Here is a 24,399-nt window from a genome sequence, read left to right as displayed (position 1 = left end):
GGCCCTTTGAGGGGCTTTTTACATTGACAATATGCCACCACTACAAAATTTGGTCAATGAATTGCGCTGTCCCCGCGGCGTAGTTCAAACTGAGTTCGTTTCCGCGAATTTTTAGCGCCTCCACCACAAATGAACTGAAAACTTTCAAAGCAAGCTTTACGTTCTGGCGCTCAACGTTGGATGGATGCAGTGATTTATAGCTCAATCCATAGCCAAACTTTGAGACACTGTGTTGCTCAGAAGCATGCAAGTCCCGAAGAGCTTTGAAAGAAGCTCCGTTTACCTGAACTAACGAGGAAGTACTGGGAAATTCAGAGAAAAAGATGCACGTACCAGGATTTTTTTGGTTCAACCAGTTGTTCCTTACACATTTTAGAAGGTGTACAGGATCTACCACATAAAAAGGGGTCTGCAATTGTCTGCTGGGTGGGGGTACACAATGTCAACTGTTCGCGTCTTAGAAAAAAAAGGACATCACCTTTCTGTTTATCGAATTGTTGTCTGTGATTACTGCGATGACAGTAAGCCCTGCTTTCTCCAGCTCTAGAATTGTCTTTCTCGGGGCCTCATACAGTTCAACTGCTTCGATGTTAGCCACTGGCAGAATGTGAGCAACATCCTTGTGCGCTGATAGCAAGGACTGTATCATAAAAACATGAGCAGTTTTGGCTGCTTCTTCCGAATTAGAAGCCGCCTCCGTCACCCAGCCACCTTTGTATTCAAAGTATGGCTGAATGTGGATTTCATCCACCATTAGAGTCACAATCTTTTCATGTGGTTTGAGAAGGCTTGATCGCTTCTTCACATAACGTAAAAACCCTTCATCGTCCTGCTCATTTGCAGGGTTCACGTTATAGTGCGAACAGATTCGCACGAGCGTAGATCGATGTGGCAGTGCTACCTTGCCAGCGCTGCGAATGAATCTGTAGGCGTGTGGGGAAATAGTGTACAAAATGCTAGAGAATATCAAAAGGTCAGCAGAGTACCACACTGAGTGGTCATTTTTCTGCAGTAGCTCAAGCTGTTCCTTGATAAATCCAAGGGTTTCTATTTTATCCTGCGGCAAAAGATCAACTGAACTGAGGCTGTCCAGCAAGGAGAACAACAAGTTGAAAGTTGCGTTCACTTTGTCATCCTTTACACAAACGTCTGGGCTTCTGAAACGTCTCACACTGTCTAGTGCAGTCTGCAGGCACCGCAGATCGCCCAGTCTAGATGGGATGAGGAGATCTTTCCCAGGTAGTTTCGCCTTCCTCCAGAAAGCCGTCATCTCGATGTTCCTGCTGACAACCACAGATCTTTCAACTTCCGGTGGATCTTCGCCCTCTACATGAAGAAACAGAACAGCGTTTAATGCTCGTACTGCTCTCCAGTAGCTGGAGAGGTCAACGCGTTGTAGTTGCGATACAAGGTCCTCGTATGACTGCAGCTTATTTAGGTGGTTCTCTTCTTCGTGCGAAGAAATGGACTGTCGAATAGCTTCCTCCAGATGCGATGCTTCGCGATGTTTCCGCTTTTCCTCGGGCTCCTCGCGCACTGGTGCGCAGTCGCTCAGGTAAGCAGGGGAATTTGGAAAGATTGTCGGCACTGCGTCCGGAGTAAGCCGAGTGGCACCCATGGCAGCTTCTATTTTCCGACCGGTTCTAGGATCGGTGTACGTGGTGGTCGTCCTCAAGTATTCAGGCTTGAAATGGAGCTCGCATACCTGCACACCATTGACAAAAATAAAATGCATTATTAGAGATTTTCTCCTTCATATCCCCCTCATTTACTTGGCTAGAAAATACGGAAATCTTAGCTCTGTACAGACATGCACATATCAATGAAAGGCACCAGCAGACATCTGAAGGAAATTTATTGATTACGGGGTTTAACACACTGAAACTGCACAGCTAGGCGATGAGGCGCGCCGCAGTAGAAGGCTCCAGGTCAATTTTGACCACCCATGGGGACCTTTAACGTACGCTTAAGTCTCGTACACACTATCGTTTTCGCTTTTCGCCTCCTTCAGAAAAGCGGCCGCCGCGGCCGGGAATCGAACCCGTGACCTTGCGCTCAGCAGCACAACGCCTTAGCCACTGAGCCACCACGGCGGGTAATTTCAAGGAAACAAAGTAACGGAAGCGGCTAGCGCGATGGGCATGCAATTAAAAAAGCGCAAGAAAGTCGCGGGTGCAGCATCAAGCAATAAATAACACATGGATTCATGTGATTACGCCACTCATATTTCTCAATTAAAAGTCGGAGCTGTTACAGAAGTGCGTGGTGCCCTGCGGCAACATCAAAATTTCAACGACAGCTCTCAAGGTAATTGCATAGCAATCGAAGAAAATATAGAGAATCCAAGAAAGTGTGCTCTGAGATATCTTTCAAATACTCATCACGAAACGTTGAGTGATAACGTGTGTACAAATAAAACAACACGCTCTTTGATGCAACTTCTTGTCCTTCCACAGACGTTTTCCTTTTCCTGCCTACCTTCGTTCTAACGACGCATATCACCCCTTCAAAAACATATTTACACATAGATGTCAAGCTGCAGAACGGCCGGCTAGGAAGCAGGCAAGCAGAAAGGTGAACAGAAATGAACTCGGACAGTGAAGTTCACGAGTTACTCCTAAAAAAATGAACGACAACGCACTCGGCGAGAACGAGTGCCAACCGTTTCCCGCATGCGTTTTAATACTTGCATCATCGAAATTTCTCGACGGTGCACTGGAGAGCAAGTATAAGTGAGAACAAACAGCAAAGTCGAGCGTTGCGTGAGCTTAGAACGCGTCCCGGCGCTTCTAGAAAGAACATCACTTAAAACATGCGGGCCTCCTTATAGCCATGGCGGAATTCCCATCACAACAAAGTGGCAAAGCCAAAGCGAATGGTTCAACACAGAAATTAACACACGCGGCAATGAACACACGCGGAAATATAACAAAGCACAAATTAATCAACAGCGAGTAATGAAAACGTATACATACCTTTGGATCGCGGAGAGAACGAATATCGACGTCATCTCGACGAACGGCACGCTCCCATACCACTCGTCGGGCATCCTTGGGGAACGAGAACACTCGAACTTTTGGTCCGGTGTCGTAGTTCCCGTGACAATTCGGCACGCAGCATCGCCCCATTACGACAGTTAGCAGGCGAACATTCGGTTAACGACCAAGCACATCACACCATCACGCAGCTTTTCACATATGCAGACAAACACCTCTTCTGAGGCCGCCAGAAACACCACAACAGCGTAACAACAAAAGACACCACCACACCACGTCAACGGCTCGCCAGGAACTCCAACGGCACGGCACAGCAGCGCCACAGCCACTCGGCGGAAGCCGTAGGTCAAAACTGAGTGACGTCACAGGCCACGACCGGAGGAGCGGACAGGCCTGATCCCGTTCAGAGGGCGCTGGTAGGTGCCACCACCGTGTCGTCGTAGCAAAGCGTTGGAAACGCCTCCTTGAGCATCGCGTTGCACTGTCAGCGCAGTGCGATAAACACAACAATCCTTAGAGTTACTTGTGTGTGCCTCTTCTAGTATAAAGGCAGACATACATAACATAGACGTTTTGTTATGGCGCTTCAGATATGCGCAATATTTGCTTTTTTTAGTTGACAATCGCACAACAGTGAACGCTAAACCTTGAGCAATATTGGTGGGCGCTGCTGATGGGGTTGGCCGTTTGGTGCCGTTTCAGGTGTCATTAGGGCAGACAAACAGACAAATGTACAGACAGACAGACAGACAGACAGACAGACGGACAGACAGACAGACTAACATACCAAAAATTTTCCTTTCGAAGGTCCCCAAGAAAGACTATCGTCTCTAAAATTACCAGAATCTTGGAAGAACGCCAACATCATCTTAATACATAAGAAAAGAGACGTCAAGGACTTGAAAAATTACAGGCCTGTCAGCTTACTCCCTGTTCTCTACAAAGTATTTACAGAAATAAAAGCTAATAAAATTAAGGCGACATCACAATTTAATCAAACAAATAACCAACCAGGATTTCGTACAAGCTACTCTACAAAAGACCCTTTTTGAAAAGAGGAGCCCGTAGCGCCGCGGACGCGAACTACAGTCTGCCGCCATTCTGAGGGCATCGCAGCAGACGACGCAGGCTGTGTGTCCCAGTGACGCTGATGCGCGTTTCTTGCAGCACACACAGACACCTCTTGCGTTACTGCAGGACGCGGACGGCGTCGGGAGGGCACGCCGATGAGAGTCTCTTGCAGGCTGGTTCCATGCATTGCCAGTCAAAACAAGCCAAACTGCTCGTCAAACCCGTTGAAGGGTACAAAATATTCCTCATTTCATTTATTTATTTTATTTTCATTTATTTATACAATACTGCAGACCAATTTAATGGTCCAAGCAGGACGGGCAGAAAAAAAGAAAGTTCATGCACATACAATGCAATGCAAAAAAAAAACAATGAAGCAACAAAACACAGAATTCACTTAGAACTACAAAATAAACAAGCCACGGTGAAACCGACTTTTCGCACAAACATAGCAGGGTTTCCAGTCCAAATAAAACTAGAAAATCACGCACAACTTCAAGTAACATTGCTAAAAACCCGATCGTCAGTAATTAAAAGTTTCTAAAATGATCGTGTAGGGCTGTCATAAAATTTCCACTAAAAATTCTTTCTGGCAATTTATTCCAGTCATCTACCGTGCGTGGAAAATATGAAAACTTAAAGGTATTTGTTCGGGCGAAGAATGGGGATAAACTGTGGCTATGTGTGTGTCGTGTTTTCCTCGTGGTGGACGGACTAATGAATGGAGTGGGTGATAATCCAGTCTTACACTTAATTAGGGATTCCATAAAAGCTAAGCGGGCAATTTGGCGTCTAATGTGTAGTGGTTGGATTTTATTGAGTGTCATGATACCTGACGGAGAATCACTTCTTTTATATCTATTAAAAATAAAACGGACAGCTCTCCTCTGAACCTTCTCTAATTCGTTAATGTTTTTGTTTGTGTACGGGTCCCAAACAACCGCTGCATACTCCAGTTTAGGCCTAATTATGGAATTATACGCTAAAAGCTTAACGTTACTAGGTGTACCTCGAAGTTTATGCCGTAAAAGACCAAGTTTTTTTAGCGCTGAAGAAGTTACCTGCTGAACGTGGTCGTTCCAATCTAATCTGGAGTTCAATACGATACCTAGGTATTTAAACTTACTAACCTCCTCGATTAAGGTGTTTTTAATTTTGTACCGGAAAGTTATGGGGTTTCGTTTCCTGGTTATACGTAAAAGAACTGTTTTTGTAGTGCTAATTTTCATGCCCCATTTGTCGCACCAAGATGATATGTCACATAAAGCCCTATCTAGCCGATGTTGATCAGAAGCAGACTGCACTTCAGTATAAATCATGATATCATCCGCGAACATTCCAATATTCACAGTATCACCAACCACAGACACTAAATCATTAACATACAACAAAAAAGCAGGGGCCCCAGCACACTTCCCTGGGGCACACCTGATGTCACTGTTAGAGAAGAGGAACAAGTACCATCGATGTCTACAAATTGCGTTCGATCTTTCAAATATGAATTAACCCAATTTACAAGTGTAGAAGGAATTCCTGTTTGTTTAAGTTTTAAAAGAAGGCTACCGGGAGGAACCCTGTCGAATGCCTTGCTTAAGTCTAAAAACAAAACATCAATTTGCCCGGAGTGATCTAAGATTGAACTAAAACTATGAACGGCGGTGACCAACTGCGTAACGGTAGAAAATCCCCTTCTAAAACCATGTTGGAAGGGACTCAATGTTTTATTTTTTTCCAGTACATTAAGAATATGGTTAGCTACAATATGTTCTATCATCTTGCAACAACAGCACGTTAAGGAAATTGGTCGATAATTGTCAACATGGAAACGGTCTCCTTTTTTAAAAACTGGAATTACCCTAGCCATAAGCCAATCATGGGGCAGCACGGACGTCCGAAAAGACTCACGAAAAATCACTGTCAAAAACCGAGCTAAAGATTCTGCATAGCGACGCAGATTTTGCAGCGGAAGCAGCTCAGAAAGCTTATCCGGGAGTACTAGGAACTCGTTCAAGCTAGAAAGCGGTGCGATTGCGGCGGATGATACGGAGAACTTGCCGCCACCAGAAGCGTCACAGCATTCATGCATTTGACGGGTCGCTTTCCACGCCCTCATGATGGCGCTATCTATCTCACGCTCCTTTGCGAAACAAAACTGACGAAAAGCTCACTATCAGGTGGCGTATTTATGAAAAGGGTCTATAGATTGTATGCATGCTATTAATCAGGTAATAGAGAAATGCGCTGAATGCAACTAACTCCATAGCTTTCATAGATTACGAAAATGTGTTTGACTCAATCCAGACATCAGCAGTAATGCAGGCACTACAGAATTGGGGCATCGAAGAACCCCACATAAACATACTGCGAGAAATCTACAGTTATCCATGAAGAAAGCGACAGAATTTCAAAAAAGAAGGGTGTAAGGAATGGAGACACGATCTCTTCAAGTTTATTCACCGCGTATTTACAGGAGGTCTTCACGACCCTACATTGGGAAGAGTTAGGAATAAGAGTTATTGGCGAGTACCTTAGTGACCTCCGATTCGCTGATGACGTTGCCTTGATGCGTAACCCTGGGGACGAATTATATCTCATGATTACTTAAGTAGACACAGAAATCGGGAAAGTAGGTCTGAAAATTATTATGCACAAAACTAAAGTATTGTGCAACAGTCTCGGCAGAAAACAGCACTTTGCGATAGGTGGAGACATGCCGGATGTTGCAAAGGAATATGTCTACTTAGGACCGGTGGCAACCGTGGAACTGAACCTTCAGAATAAAATAACCAGAAGAATAAGAAAGGGGTGAAACACATTCGGCAAGTATTCTGAAATCATGAATGGTAATTTGCCACTAACCCTCAAGCCCCTCCGCGGTAGACTAGTGGCTAAAATACGCGGCTGCTGACCCGCAGGTCGCGGGTTCGAATCCCGGCTGCGGCGGCTGCATTTCTGATGGAGGCGGAAATTTTGTAGGCCCATGTGCTCAGATCTGTGTGCACGTTAAAAACCCCAGGTGGTCAAAATCTCTGGAGCCCTCTACTACGGCGTCTCTTATAATCATATCGTGGTTTTGGGACGTTATACTGCACAAATCAATCAATGCCTCTAACCCTCAAGAGGAAGGTATATAACAGCTGCTTCTTAGCAGTACTTACCTACGCAGCAGAAAACTCAAGGATTACAAAAAGGTTCCAGCTTAAATAGAGGACGACGCAGCGAGCGATTGAAAGGACAATGATAGGTGGAACCTCAAGAGACAAGAACAGAGCAGAATAGGTCAGGAAACTTGGCAGCAGCGGTTGCGGCGGAAAGAACGGCGTAAACGAACACGGTCTCTTCTTCTGTTTCGCAGGCTCTTGGCATTCGTCAGACACCGTGCGCATTTTTCGTCGTCCATATGCACATCGCCGTCGGTGCAAAGGAGAAGTAACAAGCTCCGCTGCGCCTGCGCCCAACTACCCTGCGATGAATTCTACCGCACCTGCGCCATACAGCCACTGGGCTTCTTAAAGGGAGGACCAAGCCATCACCGAGACCACTTGGCAGCAGCGGTTGCGGCGGAAAGAACGCCGTAAACGAACACGGTTTCTTCTTCTGTTTCGCAGGCTGTTGGCATTCGTCAGACACCGTGCGCATTTTTCGTCGTCCATATGTACAACGCCGTCGGTGCGAAGGAGAAGTAACAAGCTCCGCTGCGCCTGCGCCCAACTACCCTACGATGAATTCTACCGCACCTGCGCCGTACATCCACTGGGCTTCCTAAAGGGAGGACCAAGCCATCACCGAGACCACTTGGCAGCAGCGGTTGCGGCGGAAAGAACGGCGTAAACGAACACGGTCTCTTCTTCTGTTTCGCAGGTTGGTGCTGTTTCTATGCCCGCTGTAAATTTGGTTGTGCCGCAACTACTGCTGCTACTGCTGGTGCTGCTGTGTAAACTACTGTTCTCATTTGTCGCTTTGTGCAACTATGCCCTGAGATGGAACATGTTCTGTGTGCGATAAGCCGTTTACTGGGGACATCGTATGGATTGAATGTAGCGACTGCTGTCAAGCATTTCACGCCGGCAAATGTGCTGGAATTTCTGAAGCAACTATCAAGTCCAAAGGGCAGGCATACTGCGATGCATGGCACTGCCCTACCTGTAGACGGTCGAGGTTGCGAGCAGCATCAGCTGAATCAAAAGAACCGGGCAGTGAGGCCGACATGCAAGATGTCCGAATTTGGATGAAAGCTATTAACGACAAGCTGGATAAACTAGTACTGCTCAAAGAAACAGTTGAGAGCATTGACGACGCGGTGCAATACTCGAGTGAGAAATACGACGAAATACTCAAAAAAAAACTGAACAAAACGAGCGTGACATCAAGGACCTTAAGCGCAGATTCGGAAAGGTTGAGATGCGGGACCGAGAAGTAGCTGAAGTGCAGGCAGAAGTAGATAATCTTGAGTGGAGGAGCCGCAGACTCAACCTAGAATTCCATGGAATACAGGAAACGGAAGATGAAAACTTGCTAGAAGTGATCAATGCAATGGCAATTAAACACCAGTTCCCGCCACTCGCAGAAAGTGATGTGGTCGCCATTCATCGGCTTCCGCCCAGAAAAGATAAGACGCCGGTCGTTATCTGTCGTTTTGCGAAGCAAGCGGACCGAGATTTCTGGTGGAAAACCAGAAACTGAGCAGCCTAAATGAGCACTTCTTCTTGACGGAAAACCTGACCAAAAGAGCGCGTGCGCTGTTGTTTGAGGCAAAGAACTGGGCTAAAGAAGCGAACTTCAAGTATGCATGGCACTCAAACGGGAAAGTTCTAGTGCGTAAAGCTGATGGGGAGAAAGCCATACGCATCGCAAATGCTAGTGATCTAAACAAACTAAGCTAAAGAAAAAAACAAATGATCGGATCAACATGGCTTGCGTAGGAAACGATTCTTATGTGCTTCCGGAAGCGTTTTCGCAGAGTTTGGGAAATTTCTATTCAAACTCGTTTAAATGTTTTCACTTGAATGTGCAATCGGTAAATAATAAACAGTCCGACCTTAGCCTTTTTTTTCGAACAATTAAATCATGTATTCGACGTCAGAATGTTAACTGAAACATGGTCAACAGATGAAGCCAGCGTGTTTCGCTTGACTTCGTACAATACGTTCTACCTTAATCGAATTTCTGGTCGTGGCGGTGGCGTATGTATTCTAGTGAAAAAGGTCCTTGTCTGTGACCTAATTCAAAATTTCACCCACTCTTGCAATGACTTCAAATTTCTATCAGTTAAACTACAAAATGTGGTTCTTGCCGTTTGTTATAGACCACCAAATGGCGAAACGGCATCCTTTCTGGATTACCTGGACACGTTTTTTGCGTTCACTAACACAAATCGCTTAGACGTTGTGTGTGGCGGTGACATGAACATAAATATGCTCAAACAGGAAGCTATAGTACAAAAACTTGATATTTGCTGAAATCTCATTGCTTTTCAAATATGATCACTGTCCCTACGAGAATCACACAAATGTCTTCATCCTTGATTGATTTGTTCTTAACAAATATACCGACAGAAAACCTCAAGGCTGGTGTTATTACTGTAGATTTGAGTGATCATTTGCCAATATACATTTGTTGTAGTAAACACTTATGTGACAAAAACAAACCGAAGACATTTTTCACCCGGCGTATAAACGAACAAACTCTGAAAATATTTTCGGAGAAGATTTTGAGGGCTCCTTGGATGAATATACTTAAAATGAATGAGCCAAACAAGGCGTACGAAGAATTTTTTGAACATACTAAAGCCAATTTATACTGCTTCGTTTCCTCTGGTTCAAACAAAGCAAAACAGGAAAGTTCGTAAACTCTGAATCAACGCGGAACTTCGGAAAAGAATACAAGAAAAAAATATGTTATTTAGCCGCTATCTTAAAACGAAAGACCCTAAATTGTTTAAAGAATTCAAGGTTAAATGAAATCGCCTAAATAAAGATCTCAAAAAGGCAAAACAAGAATATTATAACAATAGGTTTAGTTCAGTTTCTGGGTGTTCAGATATAATGTGGAAAAGGCTCAATTCTCTCTTAAAGCGCAATGTGTCCACGGGTTCAGTACATAGCATGAATCTTAACGGCGAGGTCATATCAGGAAAACCCTTGGCCGACACTTTCAATAAACATTTTGTAAATGTCGCAGAAAAATGTGATGTGAGTAGTAACCTTGGAAGTGTCCCATTTATCGACAGTACCATTTTTCTTGATCCGACAAGTGAAATGAAGTGAGAGAATTAGTTTTGAATTTGAAAAACAGTACAGCACTTCATACTGACGGGATACAAGTTCAACCTATAAAGCATGTCATTATATTCCTTCTTCCTTATATAACGCATATATTCAATTTGTGCCTTGGCCGGGCTGTTTTTCCCACTAAAATGCAAGTTGCACGCATTACCGTCCTCTTCAAGAAAGGCGATAGAAATAACATGTCGAATTACCGGCCTGTGTCCATTCTGCCAGTCCTATTGAAGGCATTAGAAAAACTAATATTAAAACGGCTGACTAATTTTGAAAGGAAGTTTCAGTTGCTTTATGACTCGCAGTATGGTTTCCGCAAAGGCTTCAGTACAGAATATGCTCTCATGGCACAGAAAGAGTACATTTATCAGCAATTCGAACAGGGAAACGTTGTGTTGGGGTTGTTCGTAGATTTTACGAAAGCTTTTGACCACATTAACCACAAATTACTTATAGAAAAACTGGAACGGTACGGTATTCGGGGAACGGCGGGATCATTAATACAGTCTTATTTGCAACACTGTAATCAGATTGTTAGCCTGGGTGGTTGCAATTCCGATTCTTTGTCAATCGTTGCAGGAGTTCCACAGGGAAGCATTTTGGGACCTTTCCTCTTCAATATTTACATTAATGATATCGTGAACATCTCCTCTAACGTAAAATTTATAATATATGCAGATGATACAAATATATTTTCAACAGGAAAATCAGTGAACGAATTAATAACACATGCAAATCTACTGCTGATTAGATTAGAAAAATGGACAAGAGAAAACGGTCTAAAAATAAATGTTGCAAAGACTAAGGCTATGGTATTTCATGCTAAAAATAAAGCGGAAATTGTAAAACAAACGATCTTTTTAAATTCCACCCCTGTCGAGATAGTCCCTTCTCTTAAAATATTAGGAGTAATATTTCAAGAAGCATTATCATGGGATCACCACGTACACTTCTTAGCTACGAAGATCTCTCAGGTAGTCGGCCTTGTGTACCGAAACAAGCACTTGCTTCCTCGGAATATTTTGTTGTTAATTTACAATACCTTATTTTTATCAAGAATCAATTACTGCCATCTATTTTGGGCTCTAACTTCTAAAGAAAACATAAGCAAACTTCATATGTTGCAAAAAACGTTTGTACGGGTGGTAGAGAACGTGCCACGTACTTATCATACTCGTTCCTTATTTGAAAAATACAATCTAATGCCAGTAATAAAAATGTAGGATTTTCTTCTGTCCAAGAATTATAAGCAAGACATAAAAAACTCTAACCCGTTTCTAAAGCAGTTGGCAGATTTAATACTCAACCAGCCCAAGTATAATACCCGGAAAAATGAAGTGTGGACTGTTCGAACCTTTAGAACCACATACGGTCTTCAATCGTTGGGAAATATACTTCCAAGGTTACTAAATGACCTTAGGGATAACGAAATTGACTTAGAAAAAATCACCTTTAAACAACAGCGGAATCATTTCCTCCAGACGTCATGATCACTCGTTTCTGTTACTTGTAATTTCTAAAGAATGTATTTTTGTATTTTGTTTTTGTTGACGTGTATTTTGTATACTGCTTTGTGTTTTTTTTTCACGATATGTTTCTTGGTGTCTTGTTTGTTTTTTCTGTTTTAGGAAATGAGTATGCATTTGTGGTGTTGCCAAAGCAATAAATTAGGCATATTTCTTTTTTATGATGCTTTTTTCTGTGTTTTGCAAGGCAAATGCGCCTGTATTTTACATTGCGAAATTATTTCTTTATAGCATTATATGTACCAATATGTTACACCTGTACAGTGTTGATTGCTCATTTTTGTCGTATACATGTTTGTATGCTTCACTCGGATGTATTACGCAAGTTCTTCCTTTCTTTAAGGCAAATACGCCAACATTTTTGCCTCTTTTGAAATATATTTTTTGTTGTTGTCGTTTAAGCATTAGACGTTTCGTTTTATCACACATGTACAGTGATGATTTCTTTCTTGTCATAGACCTGTTTATTTTACGCGTATGATCCCGAATGTTTTTATGAAAGTGTTTCCGCTGCTGCGATGTGTTCGGGGAGAGGGAAGGGGGGCCTGCGGCCTTGTCAAGCTGGCATCACGCCAGCTTTTTCTGCAGGTCTCCTGCATCATGTATCCTTGATGCGAAATAAAGTCATTATTATTATTATTAACAAACTGGTGTTGAGGATATCATAATTAGAATCAAGAAAAAGAAATGGACATGAGCCGTACACGCAGCACGTAGGCTGGATAACCGCTGGTCATTGAGGGTAACTGACTGACTTTTCAGAGAAGGCAAACGTACGAAGTTGAGAGAGAAAGTTCAGGGGCCGATGAGATGAAAAAGTTTGTGGGTATAACATTGCAATGGAAAGCGCAAGGCCGGGTTGACTGGCGGATCATGGGAGAGGCCTTTGCCCTGCAGTCGGTGCAGTCAGGCTGAGGATAATGAAGATTATGATCCTTCCTTGTGCTTGGAAGCAATGACGGCGCCACCTCACAGGGCAGTTATGCAGCAGCGTCACTGTGATACGTCTCTATGGGCCATTGGTTGCCCGTATAGTGCCACGAACATGATCATAGAGAAACATACTTACATGCAGCGACACGCTATCTCAAAAGGCTTTATCACTAACAGAGCCAGCGTAACTGGCAACGATGTTATAAGGATAAATGTAAGACGCCGCCCCATGGATCTGTACAGCAATCAACAAAAAAATACTTCATATTATTCTCGTCGTGAAGCACTGCATGAAGGCCCCCTTCTCCATAACCGCGAAGCACAGGTGAAGGCTAGGCGATGGACGAGAGCAGGAAAGGCCTAGAGAAGAGAGTGTGAGACTGTGAGCAGCTGCATCGGGCGCGTGTGGCTGGCAATAGAGAGTTATAGTATACCAGGCTTAGTGGGTTACCGGGTGTACCATGATACCAGAATCGAAGTGCGCATGCGCAGATACGTACGTCACCCGTACCGCTTCCCGTACGCGTGGTATTTTTCAGAGTTCACGTTACCGTGGTAGCGTAGGTGTACGTAGTGTACATAAACATGGCGGCGCTCTCGAACGCCCGCTTCGAAGTGATTTTGACGTAGTTGTTTAGAGATTTCCCTTGTTCGCAGCAAACGACTGCTCAAATAGGCTTCGCTTTCCTTCAGTTAGCTTCGATGACCGAGTATTACGGATAAATTGGCGTAGTTTTTGAGATAGCTTCCCATTTCGAACGCGTCTAGGCCTAACTACAAGATTGATGTAAACAAATCAGCAACATAGATGTTTTCTCGTTTGGTTAGTGGTTCATATTTATTTACTTTTATTATCACTAAAACAAACTTCTAACAATGCTTCGCACAGTGACGTAGGCAAAGATTCTCGTTTTCTTTTCATTTTCATTGTTTAACTTATTAACCACCTAATAGGTGGCACCACCATTCCAGCTGGGGCACGCAAACCACGTGAACGCTATCCCGCTAAACTATAAGACGCTGCCCACAACGAACGTATGTTGCATGGTAACGCCATTTCTCAAACTCGGCTATCACGCTAACACTAAACTACAACTCTCTAATGATAAAATAGAGGAGGCGCTGACCAGAGCACGGTGCAAGAATATACAGGTGCTGACACACTCCCCGCAACTTGTTGAAAAGCATGATCCTAGAGCGTAGAGAGATTGTTCGGGCGGTTATCAGTTCTGTTGCAGCTTCATCGGTGTCTTGTTAGACGGTGCCACGACGAGCGTGGTCAGCCGTCTCGGCATCACGCTCGGCGCAAACGCGTGTGCTGATTCTGGGTCTTTTTGTTGGCATGTGTGACGACGCTGTTTTGAAGCCAGGTTTTTTTTGCGTATGTTCATTTCTTTTCTATCAATGAAGGTAACATCGAATGGCTGAGACGTTCCCAAAATGGGTAGAACGTGTTTTGTACCAAACTTCCTCTCTCACTACCGGACTTGCACGGAGCGTGTGCCTCTCTTTGAAGTGCTGCCTGAGATTTCTCAGCGACATAAATATGCGAATTCGCATCCTAACAACTAGGCATGAACAACCTCATTGTTTTGTGCGCTGTATATGAAAGACTTGCGGCATTTCAGTATGTATATATTTCGCGAAACAACTGCATTGCTCTCGTGTGCTTTATATGAAATACTCGCACGTCTCAAATATTTATATCGGCCCCACCGCGGTAGTTTAGTGGATAAGGTACTCGGCTGCTGACCCGCTGGTCACGGGATCGAGTCCCGGCTGCGGCGGCTGCATTTCCGACGAAGGCGGAAATAGTGTAGGCTCGTGTGCTCAGATTTGGGTGCACTTTAAAGTTGGTCGAAATTTCCGGAGCCCTCCACTACGGCGTCTCTCATAATTCATGTTGTGTCAGCTTGCGCTCTATTGATAAGAGCACTACGCGAAGTACGCATGCGCCACTAGGTGTTAAAAGCAGAGTGCCGCTTGCTAGCACGCCTCTTCTTGCTGGAGCCACGAACCCACAAAGCATGGTTCAATAAACGTCATTCACCCAGAACTTGTCGGGTCCTTTCGGCACGTCTGTTGAAAAACGTAACACTTGGTGACCAGGGTGAGACCATGAAGCCCAGCGTCAAGGAAGTCAAGTGTTCTCGGCATTCAGCCTCTGTTCAGTATCGACGATTGAAGAGTGCGGGAATTTTGTTATCGCTGACAGATATGAACGAAGAAGCGAGTGCAGGTGCGACGCAGTTTGCTGCTCAGCTTGGCCGGATGGAACCATTCGACGTTTCCACGAATGACTGGGCGTCGTACGAAGAGCGGCTAACGTCGTTTCTAATCGTCAACCATGTTCCTGAAGGTGACAGAGTACATGCATTCCTGAGCATCATCGGTCCCAGAACCTACAGTCTTCTGAAATCACTCGTCACCCCGGAGCTGCCTTCAACGAAGAGCTTAGAGGTACTGAAGAAGACCCTGGGGGCTATCTGTTGCCAAAACTTTTGGTCATAGGCGAGCGAGCGAAGTTCCACAACAGGCAGCAAGTCGAAGGCGAGTCCATTTCTTATTACATTGCCGAGCTACAGAAGCTAGCACGAACCTGTGATTTTGGAAGCTTGTTAGACAAATCCTTCGGGGATCGCTTCGTGTGCGGTTTGTTAAGAGAGGATATGCGGCGAGTGTTGTTCACTGAGGACAGCCAGCTCACGTTTCAGAGAGCGGTAGAGCGCGCTCTGGCTAAGGAGGCGGCAACTAAAAGCACTACTGAAGCCCGCACGGGTGTGCCTACAGCGAACGCCATGCATAAAGTAGAGGTGGCTGCGAGTGTCAAGTCGCAGGCATGTTTTCGCTGCGGGTCACCGAAACATTTCGGCAAAGCGTGTCTCCACTTATATGACAAATGCTATAATTGCAACATAAGGGGGCACCTTCAACGAGTCTGCCGTAGCACCTCCGGCACGTCGCGTGAGAAATGCCCCATCAAGAGCCTTGTAAAAACACCCAGACAACACCCGACAACCTGAGGTGATCCTCAAATTGTACGATCATCCTCGCAGATTTATCGACGACCCTCGTACGCACTGAGGACGACACGACCTGGAAACTTCGTTTCGAGTGCCTTCTGAGGATAACTATTTGTCCTGAAAAGGTTCTTTTATGGACCTTTTAAGGATGACAAAAAATGCACTAGGCGTATTTTTCTCGCACTGTTTCACTCGAAATAGGTGCATATTATTAACTTATTTGCACGTTCGTTTTACCTAGTTAATTATGGCATAACTTTGCCTTGTTTATTCTCTCTAATTATGTTAAAATTTACAAATTACGCTTTTTTGTAAAACACTTGTAAATAATTCTATGGGGCATTGAAACAGTTCATTATGGTACAATGTTAATATAAAATCGTCCGTCAATTTCTAAAATAAGCAGCCTTATCACGTATCGCGTAATCACAAACTCGATCCATGCTGGCAACCATTGACCTTGCGGTGCCGTTTTATGTAGTCAAGTAGCCAAGCCACTCCGAATCAAGCAATTGATTGTCACGATGGCATCACACAGCCAAGGTTAGTCCACGAAGCGTATTTCCTTTGTTAGTTGTGTCTATATGTATATTTGTATATAGTTAAACAAAGTTAGACATGTCTGAGACTGTAAGTAGTAAGCGTAGAGGGAAAGTCAGTCGCCGGGTTGATGGTTCTATGAGAGTGCTCGACGTTCTGAGCGACCCTCCTCTGAATGGATCTCCACCATTCGAACGCATGGCAGTGAACTGTACTGCTTCAGAGCAGCCTGGTCCCGACATGATTAACGAAGAATCGACATCTTTGTCTGATGCACGGCCAGACGCGGGGGAAGTTGACTCGGTGCCCGTGTGGAATCCACAGAACGGAGCCTCTAACACTGATGACTGCATTGTGTACGACACACGTGGCAAAGAGGAGACTGTTTCGGACCTTCGCGAAAGATTGCAAGCATGGGCGATTGAATCGCAGTCGTCTCATGCTGCAGTGACGTCACTTCTAAACTTGCTGCGTTCGCATCAATGTTTTTCTTCACTTCCTTCATCAGCGCGAGCCCTCCTGCAGACACCAAGGAAAGTGATGAACATTTTGGATATTGCGGGTGGCAAATATCATCATTTCGGCCTTGAGAAAAGACTACGGCAAACTCTGCGGGGCTATAAACATATTCCCAGTGACCTTAGGCTCAGTTTTAATATTGATGGACTACCACTGACAAAAAGCTCGAAAGGGCAGTTTTGGACTATCCTAGGTCGTGTTATCAACCTGCAGGACGAAGTTCCTTCTGTCGTTGGCTGTTTTTACTGCGACAGCAAGCCGAAGGATGCAAATGAGTTTATGCGGAGCTTTGTTGACGAGTTGAAACATCTGATGACATCGAGCCTTGCAATAGGCACATTGGAGATCCCCATAACCATGCATGCCCTAATATGTGATGCGCCTGCCAAAGCCTTTGCTCTTTCAATCGTAGGTCACACAGGCTATTATAGCTGCACCAGATGTGAAGTGCGCGGGCATTATTACGAAGACAGAGTGTGTTTTCCGGATTTAACTGCGAGCCGAAGAAGTGATGCTACTTTTCGTTCTCAGTTGCACAACACCACACAGGACATAGCATATTAGAGGAACGCCGATAGACATTGTGAAAGATGTGCCTCTTGACTACATGCAACTTGTCTGTTTGGATGTGGTGCACAATCTCCTGGTGTTGTGGTTCCGGGGCCCCAAGGAAATAAAACTTGGCAGCAAAGTGTGAAGTGAGGTATCCGAACGAAACTTGAAGATTGCCAAGTATGTACTATGCGACTTCAATAGAAGGTCACGAAGCATGTCAGAGCTGGACCGATGGAAGGCGACCGAGTTTCGTTTTTTCTTGTTGTACGGAGGTCCAGTAGTGCTTTCTTCACTGATACCTCAGCACATGTATCAGAATTTTCTCGCATGCATGTAGCAGTTACAGTGCTTGCAACACCCACTGCTAATGTGAGTGAAATTGAGTATGCTGGCAAGCTTTTTGAATCATTTGTTCATACATTCATAAGAGCATATGGGAAGGAGTATGTGTCCCATAATGTGCATGGCCTCTGTCACCTTGCATGTGACGTCAAACATCTTGGACCTCTGGATACATGGCGTGCATTTCCTTTTGAAAATTTCATGTCGAAATTGAAAAGGCTGGTGAGAAAACCAGGAAAACCTCTTGAACAGCTTTGTAACAGGCTCTCCGAGCAGGAACACAATGTATAAGTCCAAGATAGTTTTGAAAGCAACCACTTCTTCAAGGCAGAGCATGATACTGGACCACTCATTGCCACGTGCAGAGGCCCGCAGTACAAGAAAGTCGTACTGCCTAAAGGCATTGTCCTTGCTTCAGATCGCAGAAGCAGCTGCTGCAAACTCAGTGACGGCTCTATTGTTATTGTAGAGAACTTTGCCCATTATACATCTGGTGAGCCATGTATCATTGGGAAGAAGTACCTGAACCTGAGTGAGCTGTATTCAGTGCCATGTTCATCAGCAATGCTGGGAATTTTTGTTGCATCACAGCTATCTACTAGCCTACAGTCGTGGCCACTTCACAGTGTAACCGAGAAATGTATAAGAACTGTCTTGAAGAAACGGACTGTTGTTTTTCCTCTATTACATGCATTAGTACACACTTAGATTACCAGGCCTTTTTTGTATTTTTTGGCATTTGTAAATATCATCATCATCAGCCTGACTACGTTCACTGCAGGACAATCGCCTCTCCCATGTTCCGCCAGTTCACCCGGTCCTGTGCTTGCTGCTGCAAATTTATACCAGCTAATTTCTTAATCTCATCTGCCCACCTAACCCTCTGTCTTCCCCTAGCCCGCTTCCCTGCTCTGGGAATCGAGTTTCTTACCCTTAATGACCAGCGGTTATCCTGTCTACGCGCTACATGCCCGGCCATGTCCATTTCCTCTTTTTTATCTCAACTATGATATCCTTAACTCCCGTTTGTCCCCTAATCCACTCTGCTCTCTTCTTGTCGCTTAAGGTTACGCCTACCATTTTTCTTTCCATTGCTCGCTGCGTCGTCCTCAATTTAAGCTGAAGCCTCTTTGTAAGTCTCCAGGTTTCTGCTCCGTAGCTAAGTACCGGCAAGATACAGCTGTTATATACCTTCCTCTTGAGGGATAGTGGCAATCTACCTGCCATAATTTGCGAGTGCTTATGAATGTGCTCCACCCCATTCTTATTCTTCTAGTTACTTCAATCTCGTTGTTCGGCTCTGCAGTTATTACCTGCCCTAAGTAGACATAGTCTTTTACAACTTTAAGTGCACTGTTACATATCACGAAGCGCTGCTCTTTTCCGAGGTTGTTGTACATCACTTTTGTTTTCGGCAGATTAATTTTAAGACCTATCTTTCTGCTCTCCTTCTCTAACTCCGTTATCATGAGTTGCAATTCGTCCCCTGAGTTACTCAGCAATGCAATGTCATCGGTGAAGTGCTGGTTACTAAGGTACTCTCCATTAACTCTTATCCCTAACTGTTCCCATTCTAGGCATCTGAAAACCTCCTGTAAGCACGCGGTAAATAGCATTGGAAAGATTGTGTCCCCCTGCCTTACACCCTTCTTGATTGGTATTCTGTTGCTTTCTTTATGAAGCACTATGGTAGCAGTTGGTCCCCTGTAGATTTCTTCCAGAATGTTTATATATACTTCATCTACGCTCTGATTCTGCAGTGTCTGCATGACGGCTGATATTTCTACTGAATCAAACGCTGTAAAAAGTTGTAAATATATGTGTTAATAAATTACTTCCTTTCCACTATAAGGTGGAGCATACATCATTGTTGAATTCCCTAATGAAGACGGAGCTACGGACATCATTCATAAGAATTGGCTGGCTGGCGACAGCCAGTGCATGTGGCCACCCGAAATGAGGCATTTATGCAGCTTGCTTAGAGCTCGAGCAAGTCCAGGTCCGGACTGGTACCGGGTGCCCTGTGTTGTGCTGCATAAATGTGGTAACAGTGTCCTGTCTTTTGTGATTTTCTTTCACTTAGTCTGTGTAGTGCAGTAAATTTGCTTTTCCTAAATTTATTAATTGATGTCATCATTCTGTGGACCTCATGTGATTGGGTAAAATCTTGGCCATATGGAACACTTGTTCAGATTGGTTCGTCATTATTGTTTACAAATGTTTGAGGAGAATGGATCGTGCTGTAAAAAGGTTAGCCACACACACAGGAAGGATCATGTTACTTGAACTGGTCGTGAAAATAAAAGGAAGCTGCCCGTTTGTAGTCTTCATTGCTTCACTAAGCATTGGGTATGCCGATTCCTAAATATTTCAGTGCCATGTTTTGTCTATATATGGTTAGGCTAGTTGGAAATTCTAGCCTCTTTGTGCTCATAGAATGGCAATGTGGCACCACTGGTAAGTGTTAAAACCATGCAACATCATCTAACAATTAAAATCCTAAGTATATCGTTAACCTTCATTTGCTTTGAACTACAGATTAGAATAAAGCTATGAAGTGATACGCCCCGCCGCGGTGGTGTAGTGGCTAAGGTACTCGGCTGCTGACCCGCAGGGCGCGGGTTCGAATCCCGGCTGCGGCGGCTGCATTTCCGATGGAGGCGGAAATGTTGTAGGCCCGTGTGCTCAGATTTGGGTGCACGTTAAAGAACCCCAGGTGGTCTAAATTTCCGGAGCCCTCCACTATGGCGTCTCTCATAATCATAGAGTGGCTTTGGGACGTTAAACCCCACATATCAATCAATGAAGTGATACAGCAATGCGGCAATTTTTTAGCTTAAAGTAGTGCTGAAAGCCGACTGCGTTCCAGAGATGTCTCTATGGCGCCCACCCTAGCTCTCGCAGTTTCTGACAAATGGTGTGCTCATCTGTGCTCCATCTGGATCCAGGGCAACATGAGGGATAGAACACAGAATGCTCGTTTTGCAATTTTGTATAGCAATAATATTATCTTTGCAAGTATTAGTGCATCATATACCTGGTTTTTCGTCATCTTTCAGAGTTGTAAACAAGAAGTAATTCTTCTGACACGACTTTATCTTGTGTTGCAGCGCAAGAAAAAACTTCTTTTTTGCTCGACATATTCAAGAAACTATTCATGCCGAAATAAGCCACGCAAAAACTACATATATCCACCAACACAAAACACAGATGTACTCACTACTGCACGCAACATGCCTGCACAGTGGCCATCCAAATAGTTGCGGTAACTTTACAGCCTTACATACAGTGCCACTGCCTGAAATTTTATCAAAACACGCACAAGTGGTCAACATGTTTTCAGCTTAACGAAGCACCGCTATTGAGAGACGTTTCATATTCCTCCACTGTATTTTTAACCTACAACACTACATTTGGGAAAGTCCGTCAGCACCAAACTCCAATTAGCATGATATGATCTTTCGAGCTTTGGCCAATTATGGCCCAGAAGGCCTTGCCGTGTCCCAATGTTTTGTCAGCAGGCTTTTGATTAGGCCGATGGCTGACTAAGATGACGTGGGCTGTAGAGCTGAGGTGAATGCTTGATAGAAAATTGATTTCTGTTCTCTTTTAGCTATTGAAACAACCTTTATGGTCAAAATAGCGAGAGTATATTATTGAATGGACAGCCAGAAAACGTTGCACGACCTCTTTAACTAATCTACTGCTGTCACAGAACGAGCGCTCAAAAAGAGCACACCGCCAACTCCTCGCGATGAAACGCCGGAGTCACGCCACGAGGTCAACGAAAAAAAAAGGAAAACAAACATTCAGACTCCCCGGGCGCGACTCCCTCCCTCGGAAGCGTAGATTCGCCGACAAACCTCCTCACCCCACAACGGCGGCCGAGCAAGCACTCGAGCTTTCTAGATGCCGACTGTGGTGGTTCTTGGGCCCTCAGACGCAGAAACCCAAGACAAGGACAAGAGAAACATCTATTGACTTCACACACAAAACAATCACAACACTGTGGCTATCTGTACAACACACTGGCTCCGTAATTCAGTCATACAGTCCCTATGTCTGCGCGCCCGCGAGTAACCCACGCGTCCTCACTACTCGGAAGTCTTAATTCCGTCGGGTGCCACTCACGCTCCCGCTGAAGACGATGGCGTCGACGACGCAACCTCGCCACGGGAAGGTTCCAAGTGCACGGAAGCTCACGAGCAGACCATCAGCTGCTCGTGCTGGACCAGGCGGCCCCACGCTGCGGCCGACGCAACACCGAGGTCGCACCTTCAATTGGCGGTTGTGCCGGACCGGCTCCGACGTGGCACCGTGGCCACGATCTCGGTGACTGGTTGTGCCGGACCCGAGTCTGGACAGGATCAGCCGCTTGCCCTGGCCCGCACGCTCGTCCGCCACAGGAACAGCATGTCAGGCCCGGCCCGGAACCGCCACTCGCCTCAGGAACATGCCACGCTCGTCCCGGTTGGGTTGGTGACACCCGCTCGTTGGTTCGGTCCCCTGAGGCCCAACGCCTAGCGCTCTTGCTAGCTGGCCGCGTTCTTCCTCTGCCCGTCGCTGTTCCGAAACTCACGCGCTCACGTTCGTCTGACCCCGTGCACACTTTGTCTTCGTCGATTATTTTCCCTGTCGGTTTCACTTCCAGTTTCGATTTTGGTTGTGGGAAGCACTCTTACCACACCGACCAACCTCCTCACCCCACAACGGCGGCCGAGCAAGCACTCGAACTTTCTAGATGGAAAGAGGCGTGGTTTAAGCCGGGTTGAGCCATCTGTCGCGGCCAGCATTCGAACCGTCTCGCCCTCTCCCCAACCTTCGCTGCGTATCGCGTCGACGAAATGACGAGAACCTTCAGGAATCTCGCGCGGAGGGTATTTAATCGAGCAGCCGAGGTGAGAGATCAGGAGAAGACGGAAGTTAGCGCCAGAGCGCGTAGGGGTTCCGCCGTGTAGTCGGCGAAGATTTTGTCCATAGGGACAAAGCAGGAGAAGAAGAGGATTTCCACCTGAAGGGTGACGACTCGAGCTACAGGCAAGAGTGTGTGTTTACCGCTATCGAGCGAAGACGCGTGGCAACAGCTGCGTGTGTGAAGCCGACGTGTTTCCGGCGAAGAAGTTTGAAGCTTGGAGAGTGGCCTATTGAAGACGTGAGGTTTCCTAAAAGAGAAACTTCGGCGAGGTTTCCTGGAAGAGAAACTTCGGGGACTGCGGAACGAACACAACGCGGGACTTTGAGTGAGTGATTCTCGGAAGAGTATCATCCAGACTTTTGTTCCAAAAACTTTGGACTGGATAGGTTTTCTATCTCTTTAGTCTTTAAGCGTCTTGGTTGTTCAATGCATGCGACTGCATTGTAGTACGTATCGTTGTCTGTGTCCGTTGTTTCGAGTGTGGCTGATTGTACTGTGTAGTACGTTGTTTGGTGGATGACATATTGTATTCAACTATTGTGAAGTGTGCATACTTGTGTAATGTTTTTGATCTGCCATTATTGAGAATATAATTTTGTGTTGTTTATCAACTCTCGGCTCTGACTTGTTTTTGGGGTCACAGGCGGCGTCCACTGGCGCGCCAAATAGGACCACTTCTAAATTGTCCACACTTTCATGGTGCGGTTCGAGGGGCCGATACCTTGGCCCTTGGAATTAGCCCAGCGATCACCTCCCTAATTAACGGGACCTGTGTGACAACTGCTTTGAATCACTGCCCTGATTCACTTAAAAAGACACTGCCTTAATTCACTTAACAAAATGAGTCGGGCAGTTTGTTTGTGTGAAGTTTTGAGTTAAGTAAACGAGAACAGCTGCACGCATACACATATCTCTAAATTGCAGATTGTCCATGATCTGAAAAAAGGCACATACCATTCAGTGAGCTTTTCTATAGCAGGTATCTATATCTCATTTTGTGTCAGGCTTGGCTATTTTCCAAGTTCTCAGTAAGGAACCAATCATTCTTGCGATACTCAAGTGTCACTTCTCTGTCCTACGTAATCTTGGTGAAAAAAGAGGCTCTGCAAGTATACACAGAAAACATTGGGCTCTGGGCTATATAAATTCGGCAGAAAGAAAGCTTAATAAGTACAAAATAGAAGTAAATGTTACTCCTTCTTAGTGCTTTTCCTCTTTCGTAAATTGTTCTGTATATTTTGTCCATGTAAGTTACCTCTTTCAGACACCTACGCGGAAGCACAACTGAACCTGTCCAAGGCATCAGGGTCGTCTAGCTTCAGTGCTCATGAGAAAAGTTACGGAAAAGGGAAACGCAAAAAAAAAATTTGTACGATGGACTTCCCACAAGAGCAGCTTCCATCACCACTTGCTTCTATGCTTAAAAGTACTGTAAAATAATTCTCCATAATTATGACCAGTGCACCTTGACATGAATGTCAAAGTGCAAGACTAATAATAGATAAGAACATCTGAGAATTCAGTATATAAAATATTTTTCTTATTTAAATAGTAATATTTTTTACCTAATATCTTTCTTATTTCAATATTAATATTGTTTACCACGTTCTTAGTAACTAGGTAACTAGAAAACAGCTTACAAAGTTGTTTAAAAGAAATCTTCAAGGAGCACATCAAAATATTTAATAATTGAGTGTAACA

General features: G+C 44.8%; 1 protein-coding gene and 1 pseudogene across 1 annotated transcript in view; one reads left to right on the top strand and one right to left on the bottom strand.

Moving 5' to 3' along the window:
- LOC119167497 (agrin) overlaps positions 1 to 24,399 on the bottom strand; it is a 480,279-nt gene that overhangs the window by 137,984 nt on the left and 317,896 nt on the right. The window lies entirely within an intron of this gene.
- LOC142802688 (uncharacterized) lies at positions 8,264 to 8,950 on the top strand (annotated as a pseudogene).

The sequence above is a fragment of the Rhipicephalus microplus genome, chromosome 3 (assembly GCF_043290135.1).
Source record: "Rhipicephalus microplus isolate Deutch F79 chromosome 3, USDA_Rmic, whole genome shotgun sequence".
Classification (NCBI taxonomy): Eukaryota; Metazoa; Arthropoda; class Arachnida; order Ixodida; family Ixodidae; genus Rhipicephalus; species Rhipicephalus microplus.
The sequence above is the reverse complement of the archived record's forward strand: the minus strand, read 5'-3'. Positions and strand labels throughout refer to the sequence as shown.